The following is a 15,941-nucleotide window of genomic DNA, read 5'->3' on the forward strand; positions in this document are numbered from 1 at the left end:
GTCCAGTGAAGCCGTTTTTGTGGCACCAGCAGCTTCGCCTGGCTGTTGTACGGCAAAAACTAATCGGTTTCTGCCCCTTCTTCCCCCTTGCCTCGTGCCGGTTCGGTTAGTTCGTGGAGCATGGACACGGTACGATGTGTGATGAGCGCGAATCGTTCCGGCATCTCACGCGAGTGGGATTATTATTTAATTTCGTTCTCTGAACCCGACAGCAAACAATGGGGATGGTGGGGCGGGGTTTTTTGTAAGCACTGCACCGGCAGGTTGAAGCCAGTCGCTTTGATCGTGTTGTGTAAGGCAGGGATTTTAAAGTTTTCGCCCACAGAGAACGGGAACGTGGTTCGGTATAATTTGCTTGCTTAAAAATGAGGCTAATTAGAAAGCAAAGATAATTGGTTTGAATAGCGGCAAATTTTACGTGCATGATAGGAGTAAAATTGTGTTTTTTATGTGTTGATCAAGATAATAATTATATTGTAGACAAGCTTATAAGACGTACTAGAATTTCGACGTTCAGTGTTTATGTTTTTTAGGAGGGACGACTATGGCTTTAATGCCCATGAGTTTTTGATAATAGAAAAACATCAATTTATGTTTCATTGTTTGAGACTTTTTTTTATGCGTTTCAGGCAATTGAAACTAAAGAAATAGTTAATGAAACATTGCATATACAGCTGTGAAATTTTGATATTCTATAAATCAATTAATAGTGCTATTTCAGTATTTTTCAATAAATATTATGTAATATATAAGATGCCAAATGAGTCGAATTACATAGTAAAACAATAGAAAAAAGTGTTTCAAGCTGATTGTTTAAATTATTTTACTTGTTAGAACGATGAATTAAAGCATTTTTACTATTTTTGCGAATCATTCACAATTCATAATATATAACTTTTAAAAAGGTATATCCATTTTCAATCCAACAATTGGGCCTTTCACGATACTAGCCAGCATTTTTATATGGAGTTTGACTGTTGGCGGCTGAAGTCGTGTCAACAGTCCATTCAAATCACACACAAAACTGCGATTTTCAGCCTAGATTATTTCAGCCTCAAGGCTAGAATAAGATTCGAGTACCTGCTCGAAAAAATGGTAAAACTATGTCGTGTTTTCATACATGCCAAGGTGAATTAAAGAGATCAGGTGGAGAAATGTATCAAATCAAAGTGTATGTAGATCAGATCGTCTCGTCCCTTATAGTTTGATAAATAATTTCTGAATCAAAAAAACTCTTTTTGACAGAACGGGTGAAATGAATTTCCAAAGGAAAGGATCGTTTTTCTTACCAGCACATAAATAACAGACATTGGTCTCCCAATCGAAGATGTTCTATCGAAACAAAGATAGATGTTAGGTCGTTCAGATAAGATACAGCTTACAATAAGCGGTATTTCACGTTTAAAAAATTTAATCTATTCACGAAAGGTTCTTCAAACACGTGTTTGAAGAACCTTTCGTGAATAGATTAAATTTTTTAAACGTGTTTTGTTTATTCGTCTAGATACCAGAAAGTCTGTTCTAGCCAATGTTTTCACCCGTCTTACCAAAAACAATGTTGTTCAAATTTGGTTATACAAACAAGCTATGATACCCTGGTTTACATACACTTTGGAAATTTGCATGCAGGGATTGAAAGATGTCTCCCACAATGTCGCTCAGTAGAAGCTATAAAAATCAACGTTCTAAATACATACACGTTGGGATAAGCCCACCTATATATTATACCCTCTTTGATAGATGCTCGAAAACTGCTATACAATGCAAACAGCTGACAGGCTGATATTTCAGCATATGATCTTAAAAGGTACAAGGGTCCAATGTCTGCTACAAATATACTTTTCTTTATGATTTAAAATAAGAACAATAAGTAGCTACGAAGAACTAGTCATATTCTTTGGAGCTTTATTACATGTGCATTAATTCAATCCATAGCAGCTTTGATCTATTGATACTCAGTGGAATATACCCCCCACCCCTCGTTCAAACGCTAATCAAAAGTTTTTAAATTTGCAATCCACCGCCACAACGACAAAAGCTTCGTCACGGATGGCAGACAAATTGGTCCGGGCAGGCTCTAAACATTCCTTTCCACACAGTCCCAAACCCGTTCAAAGAACGAAAACAAAGCCACTTAACGAGAGAGAAAGAGAGAAAAAAAGCGAACCCATTCCAGTGTATCAAAAGGTGCTCAGCCCAAGGGTGCGTGTACCGTTGGCCACTAGCCGCTCAGCTGGAAAACCAAAAGCTAACGCCATAAACCCAGGGCTAAAAATTGAAAAATGAAAGCTTACTCCCAAGCTTACTACCACCCCCACGCCCAGCATCCTACCAGTGCTTAATTAGTTCACCATGGCGACACGGTTCGGTGGAGAAATTATCCGGTTCCAGATTACCAGAGAGACTTTTTGAAAAAAAAATACCTCGATGGTCCATGTGACGGGGGCGGCAGGGAGTGGCATTCTGTATGAATGTGATCCTTTGCGTTTCGTTTCCTGCCTTCGTGGGTTTGTTGCTATTGTCGTTGAGGGTAGGGGACGACGAGCGCAATGAAAACGCCTTCCCACACGAGCCTAAACGTACGAGCAGGCCAAACGAAGCGTGTAAACCTTGGCCAGGCACAGTAATCGACCCCCTGTTGGAGCCTCCGGGGCAGTTGTACGGGGAAGGAGTTCCACGGGAAGCACTACACCTCATCATCCTCATCGTCGCCATCATCATCATGATCATCCCCAGCCAGTGCCATATCCAGACTTACACGCGTGTAGGAAGTCCGGGAGGAATGTCGGGCGAATAGCTTTGCAAATTGTAGCACCAGCACCAGTTCACTCCCCCCTCCCATACCAACTGCATTTATAGTTTCACCGTGCCGAGGCAACGGAACCTAATCCCGGCCTCGTTTTGAATGTTATCCCCGAAGCTCTTAATCCGCACGCCTACACACAGTGCCAGCTCTATTTAACCCACTCCAGCTCTAAAACTGTGGCTTGAGCTTTGGCAAGAGAAGCGAAACGTGGGAAAGAGCGGGCTAGAGAGATGCAAGTAAAAAAAAACCCACACACCATTCCACGTTTCTAGAGTCGTACCGACGCATCCCGGTGCCATTTCGCAAAACCGTTCCCAACGGTGACGTGAGGCAATACAATTTTAATGAGCTTTCAGCTTTTCGGTCGTTTCGGTCGCGACCGTTTCCTTTTGAAATGAGCAGAAAGAAAGAGAGCAGAGGGGCTATGCTCGTGTGCCGGGAGTTTTACAGCTAAGAAAGCGAGCTGGTCGAGGAGGTCGAGGAATGGAGAAGTTTGCAAAAGCAGCGGTAACATGTCGCCTTGTCACTCTCGAGAGCGTGTCATTTCAGCAGAACCAAGTCATCATTTCGTCAACCGGGACCAACGGGCCCCGTTCGTAACTTGGGCCCAGTTTTATGGGAGGGCAATTCACGAAAGTTCTGATGTTTTCTTTTTTATTTTTTTTTTTCATTCCCTTCAACCCTCCGCTGGGGCTTTCCATTGTCCACTTGGTCAATTTGTTTGCCGGCTTGTGGTGGAACCGGCCCGTCGTGTATTACAGCGGCTGTGATTTTCTAATTAGGATTATTCTCCACTTCCATTATAATTTCATCAAACCGAGTACCGAGCGAGGAGCGGAGTTTGCGACCTGCTCTTAAGTTTATTGCTGCTTCGTTGAGTGCGTGTGCTTGTTTTTTTTTTTTTTTGGCGACCATCAAGCGAAGACATCATCTCCATCGTCAACCGAAAAAACATGATGACTTTCTCCACCCGGGAATAGTCACGGAAATTGTGACGAATGACTGGCTCTGTCCACATGTCAGAGGACGAGCAAACGGAACGGGGCTGCATCAGTTACGCTGCTCCTCGGGACATTCCCGGTGAAGCTTTCCACTTTTCTTTGATGAGGCACTGCCTTGCTTTCTTTGTACATAAAAGACGAAACCTTTCCCTGTGCGGAAGCGCCTTCGATGCAAAGGACCACACCGACGGCACACTGGACACACAACCGGGGTTTCAGCTTAAGAGCATTGGGTCGTTTGAAGCGAAGACGCACGGCATCGCACTCGGGAATTTAAAGGCGAGCGGCTCCATTGTCACCTCCCTTAAAGCTGGAGCTGTGCATACAACGTGCAGGCTCTGCTTTCAACTCCACCGGGCACCTTTTTGCTTGAGCAGAGACCTCGGCACTGGATCCCGCTTAGATGGGATGGAATGGATCGTATCATAAATAAACTAGATAGAAACTTGTCCCATTCTTTGGCGTCGCTTCCGGGATGGCACAACCGAGGGCCGAGTGTCATTTCTATTTTTACGACTCATGCGACTATCCCAGCGAAACGTCCCGTGTTCCGTGCTCGAGAACACGAAACAGACACAGGATCGGAGCCTTTTCAGCCACAACCGAGCACACCAACTCCACACCGCCCTCCAGCAAGGAACGGGTTTCGGGAAGATGGCAAACTATTGCGCAAGGATCTCCACCCCGTATTTGCCGTTTCGTTGCTGGCGTAGCACGCAGGGGAGTTTTTGAATACAATTGTTGTCGAGCTTCTATCATCATCGGCACCAGCAGCAACCCAATCTGCTGGCCTCAGCTGTCCCTTTCGGTGTAGCTTCATCCATGCAAAAACCCTGGCTGGCCTGCTGTGCGCTATATCTCTTGCAAAGTAACGTTCTAAAGGATGGTGCACGAGCGAGCGCAAACCTCCAGGAAGTCACACCCGGAAAGTCCGGACAACGGGTTTTCTAGTTCAGAGCTTTTGAATGAAGTGGAAGGCGAGTGGTGTGGTTGAGAAGGGCGAGGGAGTGAGTAAATGATTGTTATTATTATTTCAACACCTTTCGCACGAATAATGACGCACTAAGCGTTGAGCGGAGGCGTGGGACTTTTATGCGATTTTATACGCCCGGTGAGCTGGTGCTGGTGTAGGGCAATGGGATGGGCAGGAACAGTAGAAACGTGGGTGGGCGCTCGCATCTGCGGCAGACAGTTATGAAGACCCTTTCCGTGTCCCACCGGCGCTTGGGGTGGCCGGTCGGGTGGTCCAGAACGGAAGTAGTTTGTCGCGTTCGGAAAGGGAAGTGGGACGCTCGATTCACTCTTTTAACATGCACAAAAGTATGAATTGCTTGTTGTTGGTATATTTAGGAGCACATTCAATCAAATTTGGGTACAGCTAGTACATTGAAAGCTTTAAATTTAAATTTAAAGCATTGTAATGAAAAAATACAACTTTTGTTATATGGTTTTAAAATAATTATTTTTATTTTTGGTAGTTTTTTTATACGAATTCATCCAGTTTTTTTTTACCTTGTTGAAAGCAAGTCACAAAATTCTGAGCATTTTACCAATTTCATTTGTTAGTCGTTTGTTGCGAAACTATGACAAATTTTAATGTTTTGTCAATTATGTGAATTTTTGTACCTACCGCACTGAGTAACTTGTTGATGATTTAAAGCTATCTTTTAATTTGCATTTTTATGCTGCCTCAACACATGAATTGATTTGTTTGAATTGATCTGCTAGACATCTACTATTCAAAATGACTAAAATGGCATGGAGACGCCTGGTTGCTGACTAAAATAATAAAAAAATTGTAATGTTTATCCCTTTTTCGATTACCTTTACGATGTTTAATTTAAAAAAAGTGCGTTATTATTATATTTTTTATTAACCTCCTAAATGAATACAACATAGATCCCATCATCCACCTACTATCAAACGCTTCCCACCGATTTAACTCTTGCTGATGTTTAATTACGCCCCAGCTTTGCCACATGCGTAAAGTTAGCCAAACAAAAAAGCAAACCAGTTCCAAAAATAGCTTAATCATGATGGATCATCGTAATTGTGCGGAAAGTTAAGATTATCTTTCCGAAATTGGAGACAGCAGGGTATAAATACTTTTTGGGATGCATTGTTTGCCAAGCGTAGCAAGCCAGCGCAAAAAAGAGTGGAAACCTCCGCCACCAACGATTGAAAACTTAAAAGCTGTAAAGCTGCAAAAAGATGGCAACAATCTCCTTGCTGGTTGCAGCTACACAACAAAAACAACAACAAAAAGTTCACCAGCCTGATGAGGGTCATTAGGTAATTCAAATAAAACAGCCCGCGAGCGCAATGGAGCTCAGCTTTCGGTTTTTAAGTATCTTCCCTCTTCAAAGACGCAAAGCACACCAGCCTTCCAGGACCCGAAAAGAAAAGAAAAAAAGCAGGCGAAAGGCAACACAAGAAAAGCTCACATCCTGTCCACGGCGGATTGAATGTCCACTTTTGGCTTTCAGCAAGCTACATGCACCGTGAGTCGGTGAATGGATAACGCAAAAAAGGGCCGGTAAAAGAAGCAGCAAAATTAATTAGAAAAGTTTTTGCCTTTTCCACCACGTCTTACAATCAGCAGCGTGGAGAACTGATCATGGAGGGGAGGGCAAATAGGGAACAGCAAAAACGAAAAAAAATCCCCATCCCAACCTTCTGACCAGTTCAATGGCACTGTTCCTTTGGCTTTCGTGCTACGTGCGGTGCGAAGGAGCGGAATGAATGAATTGCACGTTCATTGCACGGACGTCATCGCTCGATTGCGAATCTTGAACATGGGATTTTCGCCTTCAGCACTGAGCAGTGTTTTTATGCGATAAGGGAGAAACAGCAACTACCTGGCACTTCGCACTGGCAGGGAAGACAAAACGTAAACAACCACATCGGCATCGGGGTACGTATGCATATTTTTGCACAAAACGAGCTTCTACTGCTACATCAAGGCAACACCTCCCGGTGTATGCAGATCGAAGCACGGCGCACATCTAGACCTTGGCCTCGGGTTTGCCGTTTGTGTTGGTTGTGTGTTGGTGGGAACTTACTTCCAGGCCCTGGGATTGTTTACAAAGTTCCGTTCGAATCGTTGAATTTTTCGAGGCAATTAACATATTTTTGCATTTTAAACTGTTTGTACTTTGCCCCATCTGAGCGGCATAGAAGATGGTTGAAATGTTAATGCACTACCCCTGAGTGGGAAAAAGAAAGCTCTGTTTTCACCCCGGAGGCACTCGAGTGGGACATGAAACACACTGTCAGAAACTGCTGGCAGAAACAGTTTCATCGAAGAAACAACTTCATACCATAGCAATAACACGGTAACAATGAATTGGCAAACTATTTTCTGCACACTTCAAAGCATAAGCAAACTATTTCCATAACCATCGTTTGCCGCTTTTCAGAAGCCTTACAGTACACGAGCGTTCCTTAAGGTCAGTTCCCGGCCACGCTCGTGCGCTCTAATCTAATTAAACATTCCTTCACGCTCAAACAGTTAGACGGAATGAACACATTTGCCAGCTGGTTCGCTGAAAACGGGGACATGAATCTTCAGAAACAACTTGGTCCTAAGAAACAGCCCCCGTAAGATGGACAGAGTTACCATTCCCATTGACAAAGGCAGGGATGGCCCTGCGGTTAAAAAGTCACTGACAAAATCACGTGGAAATGATAGAACTGTCTGTGCGTGCTGTGTTGTAGTGGTGAGGCATTTGTGCTAGGAACTTTTACTTCTTTTTGCCCCCCCCCCCCCCCCTCCTAAACATTCAGTTTGGGTCGCCAACAGCTGGTGGCAGCCGATGAATTCATAAAACACCAGGCGTCTCCATATTTTACGGCTGAACCAAAGGGGACACTTTTCTCCGTTTTTATTCGTTGAGAGGTTGTTTAGATTTAATTTCAAGATTTATGAAAATAAAAATAAGGAAATTAAGGTTTTGTAAATCAATTTATAACTCAAAACATTTACATGGGGTTTTTTTCAATGGAGAAACTAATAGAATGTCAAAATGTCATACATTGCAACAACATAGCTGTTGTTTGAAATCATTTCACCCCATTTATCGCCTCTTTACTGCACTCTGTAGATTTATGCTTTCTTCAAAGCAACCCTGTCTTATTTCTAGCAAGCAGCATCAGAAAGATCAATGATGCCAACTGCAAACCGAGGTAACCAAACCTGGTAAGAATCCTCGCGACAGCAACAGACGGTTCATTGGTACAGATGTTTCGTGCCCTTGTGTATGGTGGAAGCTTCTGAGCCACACAAAACATCGTCAGCAAAGCACGCGCTTCAAAAGATGGAGCGCATGCGTTCATGAAAGCCTTTTCCAGGGCAAACGAAAAATGGTCCCACTTACATGTTTCTTCAAACTTTTCACGTCCCAACAGATCTTGTTCCGTTTGCTTCCGTGTGTATGTGTTCTGTTGACAAGCCGTACGCGTTTTCCACAAACAAACGCATCCCTACAATATGTTACCAGTAGAAATACACACACACACACACACACACACGCACAGGAAAGAATGCCACCAGCCCATTGAGCTTGCGGGAACAACACAGCAAGAGTGATGCCTTCGGTGCCTGCTCTTTGACTGTCGTTATTTATTATGGCGCCACATTGTAGCCGCTCGGAAATGCGAACGCGTTGCGTTATTAATTCACAAAATGGCCAATGTGTGAAAGCGACGATCCCGATTCCGTCGGTTGCAAGAAGAGATTGCACAATAGGAGAGAGTGTGTTTCGAAGCTTCGCATTTCCCCAGGCGCATTTGGAGGGGCGTTTGCTGCGTGGCTAATGGTTTCACCGCGTGCCGAGTGATTTGTACGTTCGGTTATTGGTGGCGTTCCGTTGTGGGGTCATTATTTGTTCTATTCAATCGCACAAATGCGTTGGGTTTTTTTTGCGGCTGTTTTGTATTGCAATGAGCGAAATTGGATGCATTGTGTACTGTAACAGCATACATTTAGGGTGGTTGGAAATAGATTGGAAGCAGATGAAGCATTTAGAGAGCACCGAATAGTGATGTGTTCTTTGGAGCGCACCCACGACTCTGATTAAACTCCGGTTATTGTTAGTCCAATACCGACTCCAGCAAAATCAGAATCACTACTTCCGCCCAGCGACAAACCGGAACCGTTTGGAGTCAGAGTCGTCCCGAGTCGAGCGGAGTCGTTCAAAGTCGTTCGAAGTCGTCATCAAAATAAAAATCACCAGAATCATTCGGAGTCGGAGTCGTCCCGAGTCGTTCGGAGTCGTTCAAAATCGATCAGAGTCGTTTGGAGTCGATTGTAGTCGTTGGGAATTCGATGTCTACCGACGCCGACTCCAACCGATTCCAGACGACTCCGAACAACTCTATTCGACACCGGACGACTCTGGATGACTCCGACTCCCAACGACTACGGCTGACTCCGGACGACTCCGGACGCCTACATACGACTTCGGACGACTCTAGTTGTCTCCAACTCCGGGTGTCTCCGACTCCGACCAAGTCCGAACGAATCCGAACAATTTCCAACGACTTCAGATAATGCTGGGCCGTACCTACCTTCTGGAGTCGATTCCGAAATTATCGGAGTCGGATCGGAGTTAACTGTGGATTTTACCTTAACCTTCCTGTGCTGTTTAAATCCGAATACCTTCCCGTTCTATTTAAATTTCAAAGCATAACTACTAATTTTATGAACCACTAAACACTACCAACATATCTTTTACTAAGAACATGACTTAAAATTCTTCACGCATGCTGCTAATTGATCGATTTCGATAGCATTAAAACACCAGCAGACTTAAAATTTTATGACCAAACCTCAACCACAACAAGCTCCGCTCGGTGTAGTAAAGTGATGTACACACTTACACTTGTTAAACATTTATGATATTTTTTCTTCCCTCTCCCAAGCCTGTGCGTTCGTGCGTCCGCCTGTTGTGGATACAAAACGAAACCAAAAATAAACCTCCATAAAGCTTCCCGGGCACGCGCTCATCCAGCGTGGTCAGCTCGAATTAGTATTCATCGAACGTACCACCCTGCCAAACGTATTCCCTTTTTGTTCGCTTCCTTTCTTCAAAGACCTCCCATCGGTTGTGATTCACCAGACGTACGCGCCTACCCCCTCCAATACTTTCCTCGGTTGGTAAAGTCTCCTTTGTGGTTGAAGAAGGATGTGTGTGTGTGGGGGGTTCTCTCGTGAGAAGTGTGTTCGATTTTTCCTCCCGTCGATGGAGGGCCCTTACTCCGATGCTTGACGTTTGGTTGTGGAGCGCGTAACGTGAAAATAAAAACGCATCCACCACGCAGATGCCACTCGTTCGCATCCGTCGCCTGAAGGATCTTCTCCTCGGAGTGACGTATTTTAATTGAATGAAGCAAAATCAATAACGAACGGGAGGGCCTGTAATTCCGTACCCTTTCCGGGCTGTTCCGGCCGAAGGGCGTCACTAACGCGTCCTCGGTCGTTTCCTCGTTCCGCAATGAGCTCGTGGTGGAGCGAGTGACTCCACTTGACACAGGCCGTCTCAGTCAGTGGGATGAAAAGAAGCGCCCTCTGCAGTGGCGTTTTTTTTTTTTTTGCAGACATCCGAGATTTTGCTTACACTTTCCGTGTCGGAACAGTGGGGCAAGTGTTTGCCCAGTGCTCGATGTGGATAGCCCGTTTTCGCTCACGGTCGGGGTTTGGTCAATTGATCCTTCAGTACATGCGACTCTTGCAGCAGCTATAACACACACACACACATCTTGCGAGAGTTTTGCAACTAACGAGCAGCAACGCTGGCACTTGAACTGATTTCTCGTTGAACCCGCTTTCCAAGCTCCAACCCACCGTGTCGCTTTCACAAAAGCCGAGCGTCATAAAACCAGTCCACAAAACACCGAGCTTCGCGTCCGAGTGGCTCCGGGAGTCGGGAGCCCGACTAATTGAAGGATCTGCTGTCACTCGGTGCGACACTTTCCGCACACGGCAATGGAGTGTTCTGTGGAAGAGGACTGAAAGCAGCCGCACACCCTTCCCAAAGCCGCCCAGTTGCAGGGAATGGCAGGCGCAACGAGACTGCGGGAGTAAATTTATCACCAGGCCTTTCGCAAGAAATTGGAAACGGAACGACATTACTGTGTGTGTGTGTGTGTGAACAGTACGCTGTCTATAAATAGAATCAACCGCCAGGCGCAAGAAGCCTGGTACACTGGAAGCCGGAAGATAAAGCCAGAGGAGGTGCGATCGAATATTCCAAAGCAACCCCCAACCCGCCTGGAAACGCGCCAAGGGGTGGTGTAAGTGCCCCTTGCCGCAACCAAAGGGGGAAGGATATTACCATTCGCGCTGGAAGCGAATGTACTGCTTCCTCCCGATCGTATGGGCAACTAGAGCAGGAAGAGTAATAAAAGCGAAAGTTCCAAATGAGTGGAAAAGAGCACGAGTGAAAAAATACGAGAGAAAGATATTGTCGAAGAGAAATAGAGAGAGAGAGAGAGAGAGAGAGAGAGAGAGAAATAAAGTGCCAAAATACGGTTGGTTTGCGTCCCAGCCACAAGGAAAGCCAATTGTTGCCTGGTTTTGCCCGAGAGGAAGCAATTCTTGTTGCCAAGGACGCGTTTGCTACCTAAATGACTGGCATACCGAAACGTGTTGCAAAAGCTTCTGCTTGTTATCTGTAGAGAGAAGGTGAATAGGGCGATGAATGGGAATGCCATGGCTGTGGTAAGTGTGGGAATGAATTGATGTATATATTTTAATCCCATTATCGGTTGACCACTTTTCATCACCATTTGTTGTGCTTAGTGAATGTCAAGCGAAAAAAACTACTAAGAAAAATAAAGCTTTCTGTCTACTAAGCTCTATGATTGAGAATATGTTATCAAAACATGTTCAGTGTAAAAAGAAAGCTCTTATTTTAAGAACAGCTCTAACGAACCTGCATTCAACAAGCACTAAAAATACGCCCTAAAGTATGCAATACTGATACTACAAAACGCTTTCTCAACGTCAACTGACAATCATCAGTGTCGACGGCGGAAATGTCAAGTTGACAGATGTCAAGCAGCTACTCACTGCTCACAGCACCTTTCAATCAAACTTTAATATCTCACCTTTTCTTACAAAAGCTTTCCAAAAACCGTTGCAAAATTAAAGTCTAATCCCTTTGTTTGTTCACCTCCATTGTCAAGGGGATACAGCACGCTTCCTTAATTAAAGTTAATGTTTCTATCAATCTTGTCAAGGGCTGCGTTTCCTTTAGATAAGAAAATCGTTCGTGCTTCCAAAAAAAGATGTGCGTTAGTGTCCTTCACGCTCCCGGTGTACGATTGGCTGGAATTGTTTGCAAAGATATAGTGCTCCTAAATTGTACAAGGGCGCGTGTCGCGCGTGTTCTAGTTAATTGTTTCATTACAATTCATTTTTCTTTCATTTTTTCAGCATTTTTTTCGCTCCACTTTTCTACCGCTGCGATGGAAAGAAACTCGTCACACTCAAAACTACACCGTAGAGGGTCAGCAAGTCAACATCGGCGAAATTACTCAAGCAAGTCATCGAAACTTCCAACGGCTCCCTTTCCAGGTTGGCGGCTCCTAGCCGAATTCCTGACCGTCGGCAAGAATAAATTATGAAAAAATGTGTCTACCACGCGGTACTGCCGAGCGTAGTTTAACATTCCACGCGCTACCATTCCCGGTAGCGCGTCCGCTGCGAGGAGTTTATCGAGCAGCCGTGCCCGTCGCGTTCCAATTATGACAGTCTTTGGTTCATTTGTGCCCGTGGCTCAATTTGCCCGTCTGACTCACCTTCTTCGGCGGGCGGCAAACAGGTCTTAAAATTAAGAAGCAAATGAAATTATTTCAATTTTCAACCAGTTCTGACATTCTACAAGCGTGCGACAGAAACAGCGGGCAGGTATGGCTGATTTCTGGAATTTCTGGAAGAATTTCAACGACTCAGACGATTTCAAGGATACCATTCCGGGGTTATGTCGCCCATTTAAATTAGCTTTTTTACCAGGAAACTGACTATGATTCTATATTTTTCACCACAACATTTGTGCAAACTGTTACCAAACCTCCATTCCTTCCACTGTTTTGAGAACATTCATTAAAACCAGGAAGGATTCATTAGTTCGCACCATTACAGCTCATGCATTAAACAACAATCATTGCATTGCCAACACGGAACCGATCCTTCAACAGCAAAGAAAAAAGCTACCAAACCCGGGGACCCATTACTTTTCACCTTCTGTTTTCACCCGGCCTGAACGCTACAACGACCGCAGACTTTCGATTTTTCGCGCTCAAGCATGTCCGCAAGTAAGCAATGAAGGGGGAAAAAATGGAAGGTTTTCTGGTGGGTTGAGTGTGTTTCCTTTCCTTTTATTACTGGTCACTATTATTATTCATGCTTCGATTATATATTCAGGGTTATTGACAGATCCTTATCGATAGCAATTTGTTATACTGGCGGGGCAGGTTTTCTCTACCTTATCCTTTGCCGAAACCGTCTCACGAAAGGGGCTGTGGAAAGCAAAAACGAAATGGTTTTTCACTATACCTATTTCCATTCGCTTTCGAGGAAGCTTTAATACGCTGCTGGGTGTGCGTGCGGTCAGCAACAATCGATCGGTGTGCCGAAACAGAATTCTTCCAAATATGTGGTGGAACAAGGATGTGTATCGGGTACCGAACCCTGCAGCAAAGTTAATAAATATGGATGGTAATGCAAATTGTGATTAGTGTTTTGGGTAAGCAAATGTAAGTAATAATGTATACCATATAAACGTACACTAATATAAGATATAAAGTCGCAAAACCTGTGTGGATTATTTAAATCAGTAATGCATTTTTAAACATATATCCTGGTCATGGCACCAACGCTTAAACAAATAAAATAACCCTCACAAGCGTTTAATCATTGCAATCATTCGTCAACCACAACTACAAGCTTTCAGTACCGTCTAACAACGAATCATTCGGAAGCCTTTTACGTCAGGGTCACGGTCATGCGGTTCTTTTCCATTTCACAGCACTTAATCCTCATTTCGGGATGGCCACAAAATCTGAACGGTGTTGACAACGGGTGTTGCACTTGAATTTACGCTCGGAAATTCTTACTGTCATGAAAGCGCAGCAAAAAATCCCTGAACTACACTAATCACACCGAGCAGGGATAGAAACCACCCTCGAAAGGGACACTACTGTCTGCTTAACCCTTTCTTTTTGCTTTCATCTAATTCAACTAAGCGAACAAAAAGCATTGCCGCTCTGCGGATATAAACAAACAATCAGAGCCAGATAAGCAAGCGGGAATCACACGCACCAAAAAAAAAAAGGCTCGGTGACGTTTCTTACGGGTGGATTGAAATCGCACCCGTAAAAAAGGATTGATACGAATCCCAGGGAGGTCATAATTTACCGGCACTACCTCAGCGCCTCGGTGTGTAAGATAAAACTCATTAACAAGCACACTCGAGAGCCGGTGAGAACGACCGAGTCCCCGAGCAAGGTGGGCCCCTCATTTGTCTTTCGGGGTAGAATATGTTTTGGAGAATGCCTTCGTCTTTTTTTTTTGTTGCGTTTTTGTCCTGTCTGGCATGCCCGAAATGATCCGGCGATGGGACACGAAATGACCTGAATCCTTTAAGCACAACTTTCGCACACGAGTAAAAGCATGTGTTTGTTCCTTGTTTTCTCTTATTTTCGTTGATGGTTGTGGAAATTTTCATCATCATTCCAAAAGCCGGTGGGGAAGCAAAAACAAACTCAAAAAAAAAAGATACACACAAAATTCCAAGGACACACTTCTCGGTACGACAGACAGCGCTAAAACAACTTGTGTGTGAAAATGTTATTAAAAATTCTGGCAATGTCATTTATAATGCAGACACACTCACACACACATATCACTCCATCCAAGCGCATTCTGTCAGCTGTTCACCCGCCCTGACGCGCGGGGCTAAGCGACTGACAGTGACGGGGTGGTGATGTGCCGCGGGTGGCAATTATAGAGGACACAAGCTTCTGACTGACAGATGAATAAAATAAGCGCGTAGTGAGAAACGACACACAGCGCAGCAGCAAAAGTAAAATAAAAGAAGCTGCAGCTGTCTGCTTGCACGGAACAAGAGACACACATAATAACCGTTGCAGGGCGTTCAGCATCATGCTCGATGTCCTTGCAGGGTGGCACAAGCACTTCCTAGCCAGCGACAGCGCCTCGTGTTGGTTCTTTTGTTTTTGTGCTTACTTCCTTTTTTGAAAGTGGAAATACCTCCACAGATACACAATCACATACAAAACGGATCTTGTTGTCCTTGTTCATGATTGTCGTTCTTTCTCTCAGCATTTGCACTACACACACACACACACAACGCCTGATAGCCTTGATAGTGTGCTATCATACCCAAGGCACGTCGCTCGGCACCGGTGAAGAGTGAAATAAATAACTGTCGCTTTTCATAATTTCTTACGTACGTACGCGCTGTGCAACCGTGCGATGCGATGCACCGTCGGAACCGACTAGAGCTTTGTATGATGCATTGCGGTGCAAATGCTAACCCTCCCCTTGAGATAACGAGTGAGCGAGAGGGTAAACAAAATAAAAAAAGCACGAAAAATGTGCCTTTGTTTTCCAACGAGTGGCAAAGAAATTAAAGCACGAACCGAAACGGCGAAACAAGCGCTCGGGCTCGGAAGATGATTGGTGAAACATTGCGATTGCGAGCTGTAACATAAATTCATCTTGCTTTTATGTGCCACGAGACGGAAGAAGGTAAGCGAGATGGTTGCTACAAACGTCTACGGTGAAGCGTATCGTAAATAGTCCGCTTGGCTTGTTTTTTTTTTTTTATCATACACTTTCAAATCTCCACTACACTATGCAAAAGCAAAGAGAGAGAAAAAAGCCATAAAGGGTAAATTTACTGCGAAAAGTGAAAATGTGCTTATTTGTCACATGTACCGAGTGTACTTACTACCTGTAAACCTCAACAAAAGTCCTGGGGACTTTTTGCTTTATCTAGCTTTTGCTCATCTCAAACGCTCACAATTTATCTTTTCTTTCTGTACCACGAAAGTCTGCCCCTAAACAGCGATGCTTCCAGTATGGATCCACCATCATCATCACCGTG

General features: G+C 44.4%; 1 protein-coding gene across 1 annotated transcript in view; it reads right to left on the reverse strand.

Annotated features, from left to right (window-relative positions):
* LOC120947808 (potassium voltage-gated channel protein Shal) overlaps positions 1–15,941 on the reverse strand; it is a 99,434-nt gene that overhangs the window by 83,136 nt on the left and 357 nt on the right. The gene's annotated exons all lie outside the window — the stretch shown is intronic.

Source organism: Anopheles coluzzii, chromosome 2, assembly GCF_943734685.1.
Source record: "Anopheles coluzzii chromosome 2, AcolN3, whole genome shotgun sequence".
Classification (NCBI taxonomy): domain Eukaryota; kingdom Metazoa; phylum Arthropoda; class Insecta; order Diptera; family Culicidae; genus Anopheles; species Anopheles coluzzii.